Source organism: Bombus impatiens, unplaced genomic scaffold (assembly GCF_000188095.3).
Source record: "Bombus impatiens unplaced genomic scaffold, BIMP_2.2 scf_0549, whole genome shotgun sequence".
NCBI lineage: Eukaryota > Metazoa > Arthropoda > Insecta > Hymenoptera > Apidae > Bombus > Bombus impatiens.
Genome location: NT_176968.1, coordinates 218,267 through 234,780, shown reverse-complemented (window position 1 = coordinate 234,780; position 16,514 = coordinate 218,267). Strand labels below are relative to the sequence as shown.

At 38.8% G+C, this 16,514-nt stretch overlaps 1 long non-coding RNA gene across 1 annotated transcript; it reads right to left on the bottom strand.

Annotated features, from left to right (window-relative positions):
• Nucleotides 1-1,119: 1,119 nt before the first annotated feature.
• LOC117151959 lies at nt 1,120-12,655 on the bottom strand. The gene is made up of 3 exons (XR_004462143.1): nt 12,642-12,655; nt 7,556-7,558; nt 1,120-1,291 (listed from the first exon to the last, which is right to left on the bottom strand). It is a non-coding gene; the product is annotated as an uncharacterized LOC117151959 (long non-coding RNA).
• Nucleotides 12,656-16,514: the final 3,859 nt, after the last annotated feature.

The window sequence follows — 16,514 nt, the reverse complement described above, 5'->3', positions numbered from 1 at the left end:
CGACAAAAGTTCTACCTCCGAGGAAACCTCGATTTTACAGTTTACCTGCTCTTTGTTCCATACTCTTTCGTTCCATATTCCTGACGATCTGTATAATAAATCGATTACCACACACGAAATTCCCGAATTTATAAGAAGCCCACAGAAGATCCGTATCGTGGCCAGAAAAGGACTTTATCTTCCGTTCTTTTTGCTTATTCTTCGCGTTTATACTCGTTCTTCGTAAATTTTCAAATATGCATTATACTTCATTGGCGAAGAGTAGGAAATACACGATATATATAGCAACGAATATCAACGAGGTTGTCACGTAAACTTGAGGGTTGGATGATAAAATAAAAATAGCTGAGTCGTAACACAACTATTAATTTTGTTTTAATTGAACTTTATTACAAATTCAGCGATCAAACTGCAATACACGCTGAATTAACCTAAATCATAATTCACTCCAACCACGTTATGTAAAACTTAGTTACAGTGATACGTTAAGTACGCGACAGTTATAAGGGTAGAGACAGGCAAAGATACGTTGACTATTTTAAGGATACAGAATATGTGAAGTTTTACTGACGATATCGTGTCCGAGGAAAGCTAGGAGTGGGTGTGTCTAAGGACACGAGACTATCGGATTTGTTGATGATAATTTTGGTTAAGGAAGCGAGGGCAGTAGACACCGTCTCCGATTGGATAATAAGACGGTTGGTGGACCAGGAAGGGTTTTAGCCGCCCTCGTGAGAAAGTTGCTAACGAAACACATCAGAAGTGAGGAAAAACTAACTTTTCGTGTTAACCCGTAGTAAACGATAAACGTAAAAGGAAACCTAAGACAAGAGATACTCGCTTGGTCCGAAGGACCTTAACTATGAAAATTACAAGACCCCCGGTGGGTACTTAGGACTATCGAGGGTACGCGCCAAGGATGTGTAGACATCTGAGCGTCATCCTGCCCGCGGTGTGTGACCTGGTCTCTGATGTGAATTGACGTTACAAGGGAATGGCGAACTATTTTGCAGACTATGACAAATCAGTATATAAAAAATCGTGCATTAATTCGCTAAAATACTTTCGACCAATTTAAATTGAAATTGTAGGATCGAAATATCCAGAAGAAGTCGAAGAACGTGTCACGACCGGCACACGTCAAACCCGATGGACTGACGATGGAAATAAAGACGTGGCGACACTCGGCGAAAACGTATATGGCCGAAGTGCCTAATGAGCCATCGATATCCCAACGGTCCTTCAGCCGAATGTTCCAGAAGAAAGCGTGCGTGGCAACGGTCACGGACGCCTAACAAACGCGCGGTTAGTGGGGATGATATTGAGGGGTGACAAAAGTGAAATAACCGAATCCGATCGGAAGTCGAGTTGTAAGAGTCAGTCTTGAAAAGTCACGCTTAGAGCTCGGAAACAAATTGTAAAACCAAGTTTTTTTTATTTATTGATATTTGCAATCAATTCTCGCTTTGGGAATTTTCAGTTATTTTTTCTGGCGTGGCACAGTGACAGGGGTAAATATTTATAATAAGTTAATACTTATTATAGATAAGTAAGTTTTAAGTAAATGTTGTAAATAAGTAAATATTGCTTAATATAAATAACTAATTAAATCTAATGTTTAGGTCTATCAAGTAGTCCAGTAATTAGGGGGTTTCGATGTTTGTTGACTCTTTTGCTATATCTGTCGCTATATTTTGCTACTTCCTTTTTTGACTGTTGTAAAACCAAGTGTTAGAAAAAAAAGAAATAAAGTTTCTTCTTTTATTTTTCATCTTAAATTTGGTTTTTTATTTTTTTGTGTTATTCTACGCGATAAACGCAACGTTTTATCGAAGAACGAAATTAAAATATAATATCTGTTAAAATACGATTTTTATTTCGAATGAAACAGCCTTAAGCAGAGTGAGGAGTTAAATCGCCTCTAACGATTGTCTCGTATCCAGCGTATAACTCACGATTTAACCGTGGATAATGTAAAACTAAAGCCAAATTCAAGCAGAAGTTATTTCGAGAAGATGATCGCGTCGTACAGCGCGGCATTTGAATGAGAATTCAGAGCAAAAATCAAAATTCACTGGACAGACTCGGAGTGCACGGTCTCGCGTCTTACAGTGCGGCATTTGAACGAGCATTCCGGACAAAGATCGAGAAATGCATATAATGCGCAGTTTCTCGAAACTTGATATCAGAAGATAGGACGCGAGTAGAAGTCTATTTATCGAATCTTTGTTAGCATTTTCCCTACTCCCTGGCTCGACTGAAATATCTCCAGTATTCGTTTCTTCGTCCAAGCATACACGGTGACGTTTGAATAAACAGTGCCGATATCGGCAACGATCTTTCCATCTTTTTCTAACTGCCATGCGAAATTACTTAGTCGCGATTACGAATAGATTTCATTAAAAAAAGAAAAAGAAAAAAGAAAAATAAAGGATATAAGGAAATAAAGCGTGGCAGTTTTTGTAGCAGAAAATAGATTATACAGCAACGTAATACGAAATGCCTCTTTGACACAGAAGAATCAGAATTACAGGACGGTGCGAACATTTTCTTTTAAATTGCTCTTTGAAGAAAGAAAGACACATCTAAATTGGAAATTACAATTATGCGTCTCTTTATTCGGATTCTCTGTATTTGAGACGTAACAGCTACTGTTTGATCGGAATTAATAAACAGGGAATTATCGTTTACAACCCGATAATAAGATCAAAATCTAACAATGATTTTTTCGACTTTTGTCCACTGCATGCCGTGCTGTGACGTCGGCCCGTTGGATCAACTTCGAGTCTCAACTTACCAGACGCTCGTCTCATCTTCCTACGTAATCAGAAAATAAAATCCATCGTCGAGATGGTCCAAGTTCGCGTTCCCTTGCTTCTCTTTTCTCGTTGTGTTTTCCCTTTTATTAAATTGATCGCAGCCCGGCTGCTGGAATAAAATTAGCCGTAGTGTATCGCGATTAAAGTTTCCCTGGTAAATCAAACGAACGGCCTGATCCACGGAGGAAGAGTAGAAGGGTTGGAATCCGGCGAGGTTGTCGGCAGGAGTATCGAGATCCCGCGATTGTTTCGCCCGGAGGAGAGCGTTGCAAATATAGGAAACTTGGTGGATGCATCGATGTCGTCTGTAATTTACGTGCAATGCGAAAACTTCTGCAGTCACCGTTATTTCCACCCTTCCTACGGTGCCTCGCCTCCAGGCCACCCTCTATCTCACTACAGTTTCTCCCCCTCCTGCTGTACCATTCCGTTCCCCCTTGTGCTCTTGTGTTCTCTTGCTTCCCTGCGTTCTCTCAATCTCTCCTCTCCTCTCCTCCCAGGGTTCCGCTGCTCAGTTCCACTGGGAGAAAGTCGTCGATTTGAGAGAGAAAGAAAGAGAGAGAAACTAAGAGGGTTGAGGGGGTGCAGTGGAAAAGCGGCACGATGACGTGTCTCTATATTAAGATCTTGAAAATGTGATTGCTTAAGCTGGACGGTCGTTTCTCTTTTCTCCATTTCCAACGTTCCCAAGCTTCTCTTTCTCTGTAGGTGTATACAGTCGGGCACAAGAATAAGCGGCCAGATAGTGGAAATAGGCATCGGTGAATTGAAATGAAATGCGGCTTGTTTAAAGAAAAATGTAAATACTAATTTCGATTATTTTTTACTGAATAATCTAATGGATTGGAGCAATAAGTCGGTTCGCTTTCCATTAATGTATACATTCAAAGGGAATGTTTTAAGTAGACTGCAGATTTTTATGCAAATTCACGTTCTTGGGAATATAATTAAAAAAGTAGAAACTCGGTAGGAAATTGTTTTAGTCCCCAGCAAGTACCACAAAAAGCAAATTATAATTTGAATACCTTGTACGTTTTCGTACATCATATTATGTACATCCTGGTGCAATTTTGTGGCTTCAAATTTTTTCGAAATGCATAGAAATTCCCAGTCTGGTTACAAGAATAGTTTAGAAAATGTGAATGCATCTGAATTTATAAACAAACCGCCTAAATATATTAGAATGTCTCAAAAGTTTCTTTAAAATATACGATATATATAAATGGATCGTACATAATTCAATGAAACAAAGAAAACAAAAAGCGTCGTACGTCTATCGTTTATTTACAAAACGAAAGATACTTTCGGAACAACTTAAGTTCATCGAGAAAAAAAATATATAATAATTTAATCCTTTTTTGGTTTTTCGTTTCAGTCAAGAATTACGAGGTGTATCCTTCACGCCGATCGAAAACCACAGCCCATGAAATAGGCTTAGAAATCTGTTATAATTTTTTTGTTTACTCTAAAAAAAATTTTTTTGTATTCGTTAAATATATACAAAACCATACCTCAAAATTCAATAACTTCGTTTCTTTCTTGCCCTTCTAAAAAAAATCACAAACAGACGCTGTTTTAGAACATTCTAATTCGGGACATCCCCTTAATGCGTTATTCGTAGCTTTCTTAAATAGATTTTGTGCGAAAGTAAATAATAGTATCTCACGCGCTCTTTTAAGTAAACGCGAATAAACTTATCACTCGATAAATTAAACTCGAGCATATAACGCCAGTGCCGCTAGTTCGATTAAACTTCGTTGAAACCTAGTTCCACTACCACCTGTTCTTTTGTTTTTGCACCTGACTGTATATACGTGTATCGGACGATAAGTCAGCAGACTCGAGTAAGAAAACGGTTAACCAGTGAGCGGTTCAAGTCCTTTGAACTCTGTTTCTTTCTTTCTTTCCTCTCGATTCCCATAATCGTTGCACAGACTAGCGAGATGTCCCCTTAATGAAATGAAGCCTGTAATGAAAGGGGAGCACGGTAGCGTGAATAAGCGCGACTCCTGCAGAGCCACGTGGCCACGAAGAATATTCGCGGTAATTGCGTTCAGGAAAACGACGCGAGCCAACCAGCGATTCAGCCGATCCACGTATTTAAAAACAGCTTTAGCCTGACTCCTGTAATTACTGGAATGCGTTTCAGCCTTGTTTCCTTAGCGATTTAGTGGCTGCGTCTGACGTCGCGAGCGTTACCCGTTCCCGACACCTTCGTAGTTCGTTTCTAATTAACACTGGCTTTTGCATATTGACGAACGTTTGACGACTGATAAATCTTTTGAGAAATTTTATCTGTAACGAGAAACTGATCGAGGAATATTCAAGCTTCTTTTCCTCTTTTTCAATTATTGCTCGAAGTTGTTCGGTTGTAACCATTTGCTTACAAATACGGTGAATTTTGATCGAAACATTACGATTTTTTAATTCTTCGGAAATCACTGTGTGCTAATAATAATTATCGATCAGACGAAATATTTAACTTTTGTTCGCGGTTCAGCATTTTACAGTTTAGATTTTTAGAAAATGTTTTTTTCTACAAAATTTACATCGTTTTAGCTTGTCGGGGAAAATCTCTAAATCGAATACCTTTTCTTTCTTTCAATTAATTTTCTTATATTCCATTTTATATGCCTTGTGTTTTTTTATGTCTCGTACCCCCTCGAGGCTACCTAAATCGTCAAAACGATAATACTAATCGTCGATGTCACCGTGAACTATTACCGTCAGTTTATTCTACGAACCTTAAGAGATCGTTTCAAGCTTCTCTTTATTCCCTATCTCTATTGTTTCCATTATTGTCCTACAATTTGATCGCAATTGCATTTGCGCTTTAATTCGACTTCGCATCGACCGAAACTAACGACTTGGCTCGTAACAAATGGCGAAGAGAAATAAAAACATGCTGATAAATAAATAATGCGTTCTCAAAAATCGATAATAAATAATCTAAATAATAGTTTCTTGTCTCTGAATCTGTCCTTCGAAGTGATTATCGTATACCGACCAATGAAATATAGCGTTCCAGTTAAGTCGTTGCTAAAGATGACTATAGCCGCTCAATGTCGAGCACTTGGTTGCATTAAAAGTCACTATTTATAGTCGCTAGGCGCTTCTTATGTCCCACAGGTGATTATGGCCATTCTTTCAAATGTCACGTAAATAACTGTACGTAATTGAGCGTACTGTAACTTTCTACTCCGCTGACCGACATTTTTTTCTTTTTATACAATTCGTGTATCTTATTTACGGGATTCGTTCGATCGTTTTAACAGGCTACATACATAAATATAATAATAATAATGGATGACAATATTTACTAAAATAACGTGTCGTTTATCGAAAACGAACTGTGCAACGACAGTTCAGATTAATATGGCGAAATTTAGATTCGTGAAATTGATTTGTAAAATCCTATCTTACTTTATCATCAGACTTGTTACTGATATACGAGAAACATTTATTAACATTGAAAATTTGCGACTCGTGAAATTTCCCTAATAATATTAGTTGATTTATATTTAACGGATGAATCAGAATCTCAATTCCACCATCTTGTTCTACCATTCCGCCATCTATATTCTTATTTTTAAACAACATATCGTTATTTCTTATAGAACGTGCTATACAATTGTTCAAAATGTTATATTTTATGGTGTATACGAAGTGAAATATAAATTTTAAGAAAATTTAGAAAGTGTAACACAGTGGAAAGCCGGAAGTTGTCCGGTGCCGACACCAGAGAAAATAGAAAAAGTAAATAAATAAATAAATAAATAAATATATTCAACAGAAATTGGAGGATATAGAATTAAACGAACCGCTCTGTATCCTTGCAACAGAGGATCGCTTTTAACTATAAATCATGGAATTTTTGCCCGTCCCCGTGCCAGGATTATTCGAACGATCTTGTGTCAATGTTTAAGATTTACCGTGCGCTTGGTGTTTACAGAGTCCAAGGAATCTAGTCTCGTTGATAGAAGAGCAAACTGGGATTCTAGTTGATGCCAGGCTAGAACGAACCTGAAGTGTTTCTTCAAATTCGCCTGTGATCGTTCCGAGCCGCGTGTCCGCGCTTTATGCATGCGAAGTTTGCTGTCACGAAGGACGCTATAAATTTTCGAGCAGCCATTATGCACTTCCGTTGGCAACGCGTCGAAATGTCAACCATTTTTCCACGATCACGAATCTATTGTTGCATACTGAATCGATAAACATTCGAGGATCTCGTCTTTTCACTTCGTTTTTCGTCGACTAAATATTATAACGTTTGAAGCACTAACTGTCTCCATCTTTGATACTCTTTGAAAGAAAAATATGGCTTCTCGCTTGGTGCACGAAAGACGTTTTACACCATAGACGACACAAATTTGAGAATTAATTCACTCTACAAAATTGTATTTCATTATATGCTGGCAGAATATTATTTCTATCAAGTCACTCGAAAAGTTTCTTTCGTTTTATAAGGAATTAATCGATGCACAACATTTTCCGTTTTATATTATTTTATCGAATCACGCGTTGAGAATTTTGCATCTTAATAGCCGAAATAATGGTATAAGAACACTAAATTCACACTTAGAATTCATATTAGAATAGTTATATATTTATTTGATAAGCGATTTCAAAGATATTCATCGATACACACTTGCACGCACTCTCAGCTTCTTCCATAGCAGACTGTTAACCGACTGAACAGTTTACATTCATTTGTTTTCGAGACGCCGCGCACACACATACTTCCACACACTGATATTCACATACAAGTATCACCATTACGCAACTAACCTAGTCTAGCACATAAAATTATACATATCGTAATATCACGTATCAAAATAAAGATCACGACGTTCGACAAATTAGGTTTCACGTTTATATAAAGATGCATCGTTGTAAAAGACGTATCTGTAAAAGAAAGACGCTTTGCGGATAACCTGATAAATAAGATTATCGTTCACAAATTTCCATCGATCGTGTTTGTTAGGTTAAATTTAATTGGATAGATTCATACTAACGTTACGTAGTCGCAATCGTTAATGCTAATTGTGATTTTTCCTTCCTTGGTGTGAAAAAGGAGATTCAATATTCAAATTGCATCTTTCTAAAATGGAAAATATCTGAAATAAGGTACAGGCTTAATATCTTTAATTGGGAAATTTATTGCTAACAACGTTCTTCGACAGTGAGTTTAAGTGGTTTCTTTCATAATGATCGGTTTCTTACGAAAATAGCTCCAACTTCTTATACTTACTATGTGTTCCATCGCAAACTCGCCGAAGGATCTTATCCAAGTTTTTTATCACCAAAAACTAAACCTTGAAGCAGGACTTACACAAAGTGTAATATATCGGTTACTTAAATCAGCACATTTCGGATACCAGTACCGGTGATCGCAATAAACAACAAGTTTCGCTGAACATATTTCTTAGCCGCGCAGTAAACGGATCGCGCGAAAAAGTATCGACGATCGATGGATCAACGAGACATCCATTCGCTTTAATTGGCGAACGGCGATGCGAGTTCTCGTGGCGTAACGCGAGATTCACGCGTTTCGAGAATTCCGCATGGTCGAGTCCATAATTCAGCTCAGTTGTCTCATTATCCACGCTTTGTGGCTCGGATTGCTTGCATTTTTCAGACCGTCCATTAATTTCGACGCACGGTGACATTTAGAAAAGAACTTGCAATTACCAAATACTCGGATACTTTGTAAATAAACTGTCCGTTAATTTAATTCTATAATTGAAACACCTTATAATTTGCATCTGTTGTTTGCTCGCCAAATTACCGTCCAGTTTCAAACCGGATAAAGTTCGCCCTTAAAATAACGATCCTACTTTTCGTTTGTCTACTTTCTTTTTTTTTCTTTTTTCAATCTACGACTTTATTATACACGTGAGCGCATTACACAGGGGCCTGTACATGGAAAGTTTGAATTTCAAGCCTCGATGGTAATTAACTCTATAACCCAGAGGTTTCACCCTTAAAACAACGGGTTGTAATTGCCTGTAAAATCTATATCGCGTATAGAGGCCAGTGACACGCGAAGAAATGAGAATCTATATCAGGTATGCAGGGCAACGGTACGAAGAAAGGAGAATTCATACCAAGTATAGAGCGGCCGGTATCGTGGGATTAAAGGCGACAGAACGATGCACAAACACGATCAACTTAAGAGTATTGCTGGCAACCGTCCGCTTTTTTATTGTTACGTAGAAATAAATTATCGGATATTACGATGCATGCAGAGTTTCCTGCCGAAAATTGGTTATCGATAGATCGCTAAATAAAAAATTGAAAGTGATAATACTTTATTGCACTGCTTACAAGTATCCAGATAGACGCGTACTTTTGACACAAGGCGATTTCGTAAAATTATTAATCCATCTGGGATCCCTAAACGAGGGTTGACAAATTTATAAAATCGCAGAACCTGCCATTTTGACTGCTGTGATATTTCTAGCGTTAGCATCTAGCTATTTTCCTGATAACTGATATCATCATATCGAATGATACGCACTTGAAATTTTGAAAACGTGCGGAAAGTTGTAGAAAACGAGGAAACTGGTTAATTGGGGTTCGATGAACAGATTGCAGGACCCTTTTACACTTTGACAATTACCAGCCATTTTGACTGGTGTTGGTATAAGTAGCCTTGATACAAAATTATTTTCAGTTTGAATACATAGAAGATAAAACACAATACATTATATTATTCTTTTAATTATCGTTGCGAAAGTCATTATATCAGTGTGGAAAAAAATATAACATGAAGTAGGAATTTTAAAATAAAATTGTAAAACCAGTCAATTTGACTAGTGTGGTAGTTCTAGTGTCAATATTAGCTAAGATATACTATTGTTCGTTTAACCAGATACACCGGATGATCAGACAATTTAAAGTAACCAAAATTTACAACTTTCACTGACTCTGTAACAAAGTATTAGTAAGTAGAAACTTGCAGTTGTTATAATTCGCCATTAATTTCTACGATTTATCAAAACTCACACATTCTTACTGCGAATCGATCAGAGTGTCCAAACACTTACTTACCGTGCAAGTATAGTTATTTCTAGTGGAAAAATTGGAACGTAAGATGGACGTTCTAGTGTTAATATTAGCTATGATATACTATTGTTCGTTTAACCAGATACACCGGATGATCAGACAATTTAAAGTAACCAAAATTTACAACTTTCACTGACTCTGTAACAAAGTATTAGTAAGTAGAAACTTGCAGTCGTTATAATTCGCCATTAATTTCTACGATTTATCAAAGCTCACACATTCTTACTGCGAATCGATCAGAGTGTCCAAACACTTACTTACCGTGCAAGTATAGTTATTTCTAGTGGAAAAATTAGAACGTAAGATGGACGATCAGCGAGGGAACGGAAACATTATTCGATACTTAAAACTTGCTCGAATTCTGTAGAATGACTTTTCGACTCTCTCGACTTTCGAAGGTGCAACGATTCCAATTCAAAGGGATCAATCTACCGGGTTGTGTAGCAACTCGAACCGGAAGTCGAAGAACCGTAATATCGTTATAGACCCTGCCGTTAAGAAGCGAGAGAAGTCGAGAGGAGGAGCCGGTAAAAACAGAGAGGAAACAAAAAGGAGAGGAAGGAGACTCGTTATCTGGATGTTGCTCGCGAAAACGCTTTAAGCTACGCGATCCTTCAGCCGTGTAACGTCGATTTTACGTTTCAATCGTGCTCGATAAATTCGACACGCGAACAAGCCATTTTCCTGGAACAGACCAGACCAACCGCCGAAACATATTTCATTTTCGTTCCTTTTCTTTCTTTCTTTTTGTTTTTTTCTCCTCCTTTGTAAAACCCTCCGGTTACATCCACCCTCTCGTTATCGTTATCAATGGTTCAAGGGGGAAAGAGAAGGATTGTTGCAAGTCTTGGCTGTGATCAAAGAAGCGCGGAAGGCGTAGAACGCGAGAGGTCGTGTTACATCGAGTATTAAGGGAAAACAAGCCGTCGTAAAAACTCGGATTCTTTGAACTTGGAAATGAGAGCACAGCCTTCTCAGCCATGTTGAAGCGTCGAAGAAAGAAGCGAGGCGCAGTTTACGCCTTGATTAACGCCGGCCAGGCTGTGATCAAAGCGTGATCAAGCGGGGCAAAGACGAGAAGGGAATCGAAAAGAAAAACGGCCAAGTGATGCGACTTTACTTGTTTCTATCGAGGGTTCGGTACGTACGTCGTGGCGCTAAATCTTTTAATGTGACGTTAGCAGAGTTTCCATGACCGGAGGATAATGAAATTGCGTTGCGAGCTGAATTTTGGAGAAAATCGAAATTTTGGAAAATTTTCAAGTATGTCCGAGATATAATAGATACTAAACTGGGCTTGCTAGAACGCATTACGATCTATAAATTATCAACTTGGACATAGCTTCTGTCTACTCAGGGATTATTCAAATATTATTCAAGCTATTAATATTTAGCGCAAATTGTACACATTACGTTGCTTTTATTTATTTGTGTGTTAAATATTTTATTTAATTTGCGTCACGCACTAAAAGTACAAGTACAACGCTGAACGAAGTAAAATTTGCTACATCTTTCCAATATGAACATAGCGAGTAGTTGTCAGTATAATCGAGTGCCTGAAAACTCACGCCTCTAACATAATTTCGTTATTGTCAATTTTTTTCTTTTTCTTTCTTTATTCTAAAAAAAACCATAGAATCTCTGATTTTGTTCGAAGCATGAATTTAGGCACACGGTGTATAATAGTCGAACCATCGCAGTTTGAAGGGGGAAACGAGCGATGGAGCGTACGCGTGATTTTCTCGTAGAAGCAGGCAAACCGACACCAGCCAACAGCACTACACAGTGAAGAAACGAATTTTGGGGCGGGTTTTGATGGAGTAGCTTGGAGTGTTCGCTTCATTGCTCGAGCGTTGGTAATTTTTTGCTAAGTCTTGACCTGATGCTACGGGTGTTCGGAAAATATATTCGTTTTAGAAAAAATATCGGTCATGCTGGAACGAAACTAGAGCAATGGAAAGTTGTTGCGTCTCTACAAGTAGTGGACGTGATACGATTTTCAGAGAGGAAAAGATGGTGTGTTTTTTTCACAGATAAACATTATACACTTTTGGAAGTTTTAAATCAGTTATGAATTTTGTATGGCACGAGTTCTTTCGCTTCATCGTGCTTTTTCAATTGGCAAGAATGCTCGAGCTCGGAGAAACTTGTTTATTTAGAGGTCTTTTGAACGATTTTTATTACAACTTTTATTAGAACGTTTTCTCCGTCTCTCTATTCAAATCTTTATTTCCAGTAAAAAATGTATCCGTATTTTAGCTTCGTAACGTTATAAAATCTGTACGAATCGTAGAATTTTCTTTGTAATCGGAACGTTAAGCGACGGAATTCAATATCGTGTTGATTATCGTGTTGCGTAGTCGCAGTTACTGTCCGCTGGCACTCGAACTACTAAAGTGGTCAAAGCTATCAATCCGTAATTTTTTATACAAGTTCTCACTTAACAGTAAGTAAGTAAGTGTTAAGTAGTCGGTAACTGTTTCATTTAAAAGTGCACATTATCGAAGATATAAAAATACGCAGACATCGACAGCGATAAAACAGCGGCGATATTAAAAACCAAAGCAATAACATAAATTGCCGGAAGAAAAAGTTGCGAATGCAATGTTGAGCTAATTTTAAATTAAGCTTTAATGGATTAAACTGAACAAACAAGCGTTAGTAAATGAAGATAACGGTAAAGAAATGCGCAAGGAGATCGATTAAGATGGACCATCCTGTACATCTGTCGCAATGCGTAGAAACGCTATATACGTTACACAATGTCTTTTAGAATGTATGATATTATCAAAAAGTTATCGATAATCATTTTTAAGGAAAACATCGATCGATATCGTCGAGCGGAATTTACCTTCGAAAATTGGCGATTTCAGCAAAATCGAGTTTGCACAATACATAGAGCTAGAGGAACGCTGTGCTCATCGAGTTCCGTCGACCCTTAGATTTAGTGACTGTAAGTGGCAATGTAGAAGTGTCACCCTCTCGTGGCTCTCTCGGTGCTTCTACTTCATGTTCCCCTTAAAAAAAATGATCCGGAGAGCCTAGCCGATGAGATTTCAAAGCTACAAAAACCGTACGAGGATGGCTCCGCCCAGGCGAAATTTATTTCGACTCTTTTACTCACTCGCGCCCTCCATTTTATAACTCGTGTACCTATCCAAGCGCCAGCAATTCACCGGATTTCTTTAATAAAAAGGCAATCTCGACGTACTGGTGGGGATTTTTGTTGCTTTATTAAAACGCCCACCCGTTATCGATTTACATCGCCTGCTACAATGAAAAACAATGGTAAGATAAATAAGAGTAGATTACTGTAACACGCAATGCTGTTGGTAAAAGCATCGGGAAGAACACCAAAATGAAGAAACTCCGATGTTCTACAATGTTCTTTCATTAGCCCCGACACAACACAACTTCTCTCCTTTTCTTTCTCTCTCTCTCTCTCTCTATCTCTCTCTCTCTCTTTCTTTCAGCTATTATAGCGCTCTGAGAGAATCTTTTCGCCAACGAGACACCGTATCGATTTACCAGCTACGAACAATCAGGATAATTACGTTCGAGGGTACTTTTCGACTCCTCGCGAAGATCCCAGGATAACTGACAATTTGTGTCTTAAGCTTCTAAATTATTATGTTAGGCGGGTTACGCAAGTCGGATTATTCGAATCGAAATCGTTCGGATTCGTGAATATGATTTTATATAAGTGGATAATTTTATCGGAGAGCGGATATGTGGGATGAAATTGAAGGAAGATTTGTTGCCACGAGACGATATTTTTAACTCGAAATCCGGTAGAAAAATACGTATGCTTCTAGATATTAAAACGTATTGTTGTTCAGATGTATCGTTAAGGATTTTCGAACGAGTCACACAGTAGTTAAAAATGAAGAAAAAAGAAAGACACGAGGTGATCGTCGGCGAAGGTGCCCACAAGAAATACTCTCGATTTTCAACAATAACGTTTATTAAACTCTTAACAATTAACAACAAACAGCGATTAACCACTATTAACGATTAACACTGAACTATCGAGAGTCGATAACCCGTTTCTCTAATTCTGTTTACTTCGTTTAACCTCGCGCACTTCGCAGCTCGGGACAGAATGAATGTTTTGGTTCGAAACCAAACAGATTCTTTCCTTTGTTGCCCCTCGATATCCCCACTACGCGTGTGTTTATTCGAAGTCAGCGACGGTTGTCGCGTATACATTCTTCGGAATATTCGGCGAAAGAATCGTAGGGATATCGATGGTACGTTAAGCCTGTCGCCTTACGCTTTGAACGCATAGCGCTTTGTGTCGCGAAGCCGTTGGAAATTTCCGTGGTCGAGTGCCGCCGCAGACAGTATAAAAGCAATAATATTTCTAAAAATTGGTTAATATAGATAGGGAAATAGATTACCAAATGGAGTCATCCTGGTGCATCTGTCACTTTGTTAAAACGTGTTAACTGTAGAAAAAGATAGTGAATTGTAGTATCGTCGACGAAAGGCCTAAGAAATATCGAGCGAACCGTAAACAATGTCGCGAGAAAGCCCTAGCGCCGATAGGCCCAACGATGTATCGTCGGTCCTTCCTTCGAGCGAATAGTTACGCGGAAAAGGCAACACGTGCGTGGTGGGGCTAAGACAAAAGGCAAAGGAATGCCAAGGGACAAAGGGGAATTAACAGTCAGTGTGAATCGAGAAGTCAAAGAGTGCGAATCGCGTTGTCGAAAGAGCATGGTCCGCGTGAGAGAGAGAACGTAGTGACGAGAGTTGCAAATCAACTATTTAATTGTCTTAATTATACTACGTCACTGTGATTAGTTCGCGTTAAACAACCATCGTTTCCTGTTTAACCAACATCTGTTGAATCCATTTATTGTAAATAAACTAATTGTAGTAAAGATTCTACGGAATAATACAAAATTCAAGCGACTCGACCAACAGGAAGAAACAAACGCAAAAGAATATCTCGAATCATACGAAGAACAAACAACGAGTCAAAATCGAACGAATAACAAATTGCAAACTCCTGAAATTCAAGTCACTGAAGTCCAGGTAATTGATTAATCTGACCAAATGTACACGCAAATACTTCTTCGCGTCTCTCCGGCCATTTATTATCGTCAAACAGTAAAGAACACTTTGTCAACCAATTTCCATCTCTGACAACATCCTCTCGTAACAATTTCGTGGAACAGGATCAGCAGTTTGAGAAGGGAAGCGAGAAAGCCACTTCAGCGTGAGATGTTAACCGAAACTCAAGCCGGATTTGCATGACGCGAAGGAATTCCAAGGATCCGCAAGCATCGAATACGCGGTTTCGTGTATCGGCCGGAGAGTCGGTCATTGATCAGCGTCACGAGGGTAAATCTTGATTTTAGATGCGTCACGGTACGCATGGCCAACGAGCAACGGTTCGATATAGTTCTCGGTCATTAAAGTGCCATTAGCCGGGCTAACTTGTCCATCACGGAAATTAATGTTATAAATCCAGCACTTTAGAAACCATGCCAGACCAGCCAACTCTTTTTCCCTCGTCCTTTCGGTTACACCCGCTGTTTCTGTCATTTTGATATCGCGTTAGGTCATCTCTGTTTCCAGTTTCATCGAAGAACACAGGAAGTTTCTTGCCGCGTTTCCGAGTGTCCGTAATTGAGACACGGCTTGCAGAATTCCAGTCTATTTCCATTTCTGACGGATAGACGAATAGCTTTTTCCTTCGGTGGATAAAAATGAGAAATATTTGTTAAACGTTTATGCACAGTGTTTAAAAATATGACAGCAAGTTCTACGAGCGTCTCTAGAGATTGATATATCTGTGAATACACTTAAAAAATGAAACCCAAGATATTTATATGTTTCATTAAATATCTCGAGTACTATACTTTGAAATATTTTACATATTTTTATATATTGCGTGTATTATTGCGCGTTCGTCAACTTTCCAAGTATACTTAAACGCCTGCGATCTCACACATATAACGGAACTATTACAAAATAGTAGTCGTTAGAAAATCCGGATAACACGTTATTCAACACGCGTGCACACTCAGTTGACCAATTACATGTATCAAGTAGAATACACACGCAGCCGCGAATTTGGTATCAGCCACTTGAGCCGACCGAAAGCCAGCGATTCAGCCGCTCGACGTTACAAAACCTCTTCAACACCTGGTACAGCCGAAAAACGAGAAGAACATCGGTCGCAAAACACGAAACACCGTTGCTCGTATAACAAGTACCCGTTGTGGAATCACAATTCTCCTGGTAAATTCACCTACAGACGCTGTGATACAACTTGCGCAGACACAGTTGCCAAACAGTCACCGCATCTTCATCATACCTATCATACGATACATAACATTTTCCCATTCTTCGAGTCGAATTTGCCATAGGAAACATTCCCAAGCAGGTATCCGGTTCGAAGTAACGCTTGTTGCGAATTCCGCAGTGCTTCCACGTCGTCGTCGTCGTCGTCGTCGTCGTCGTCATTGTCGTTGTCATTGTCGTTGTCGTTGAGAATTTCACGGTGAAACTCGTCGGTACACGCGGAAACGGATTTGCCATCTTGAAAAATAAGCGCACAGCCTACTACGGCGAAGGCTGCACGTGGTCTAACGAGAAATCGATATCGGCTCGCGG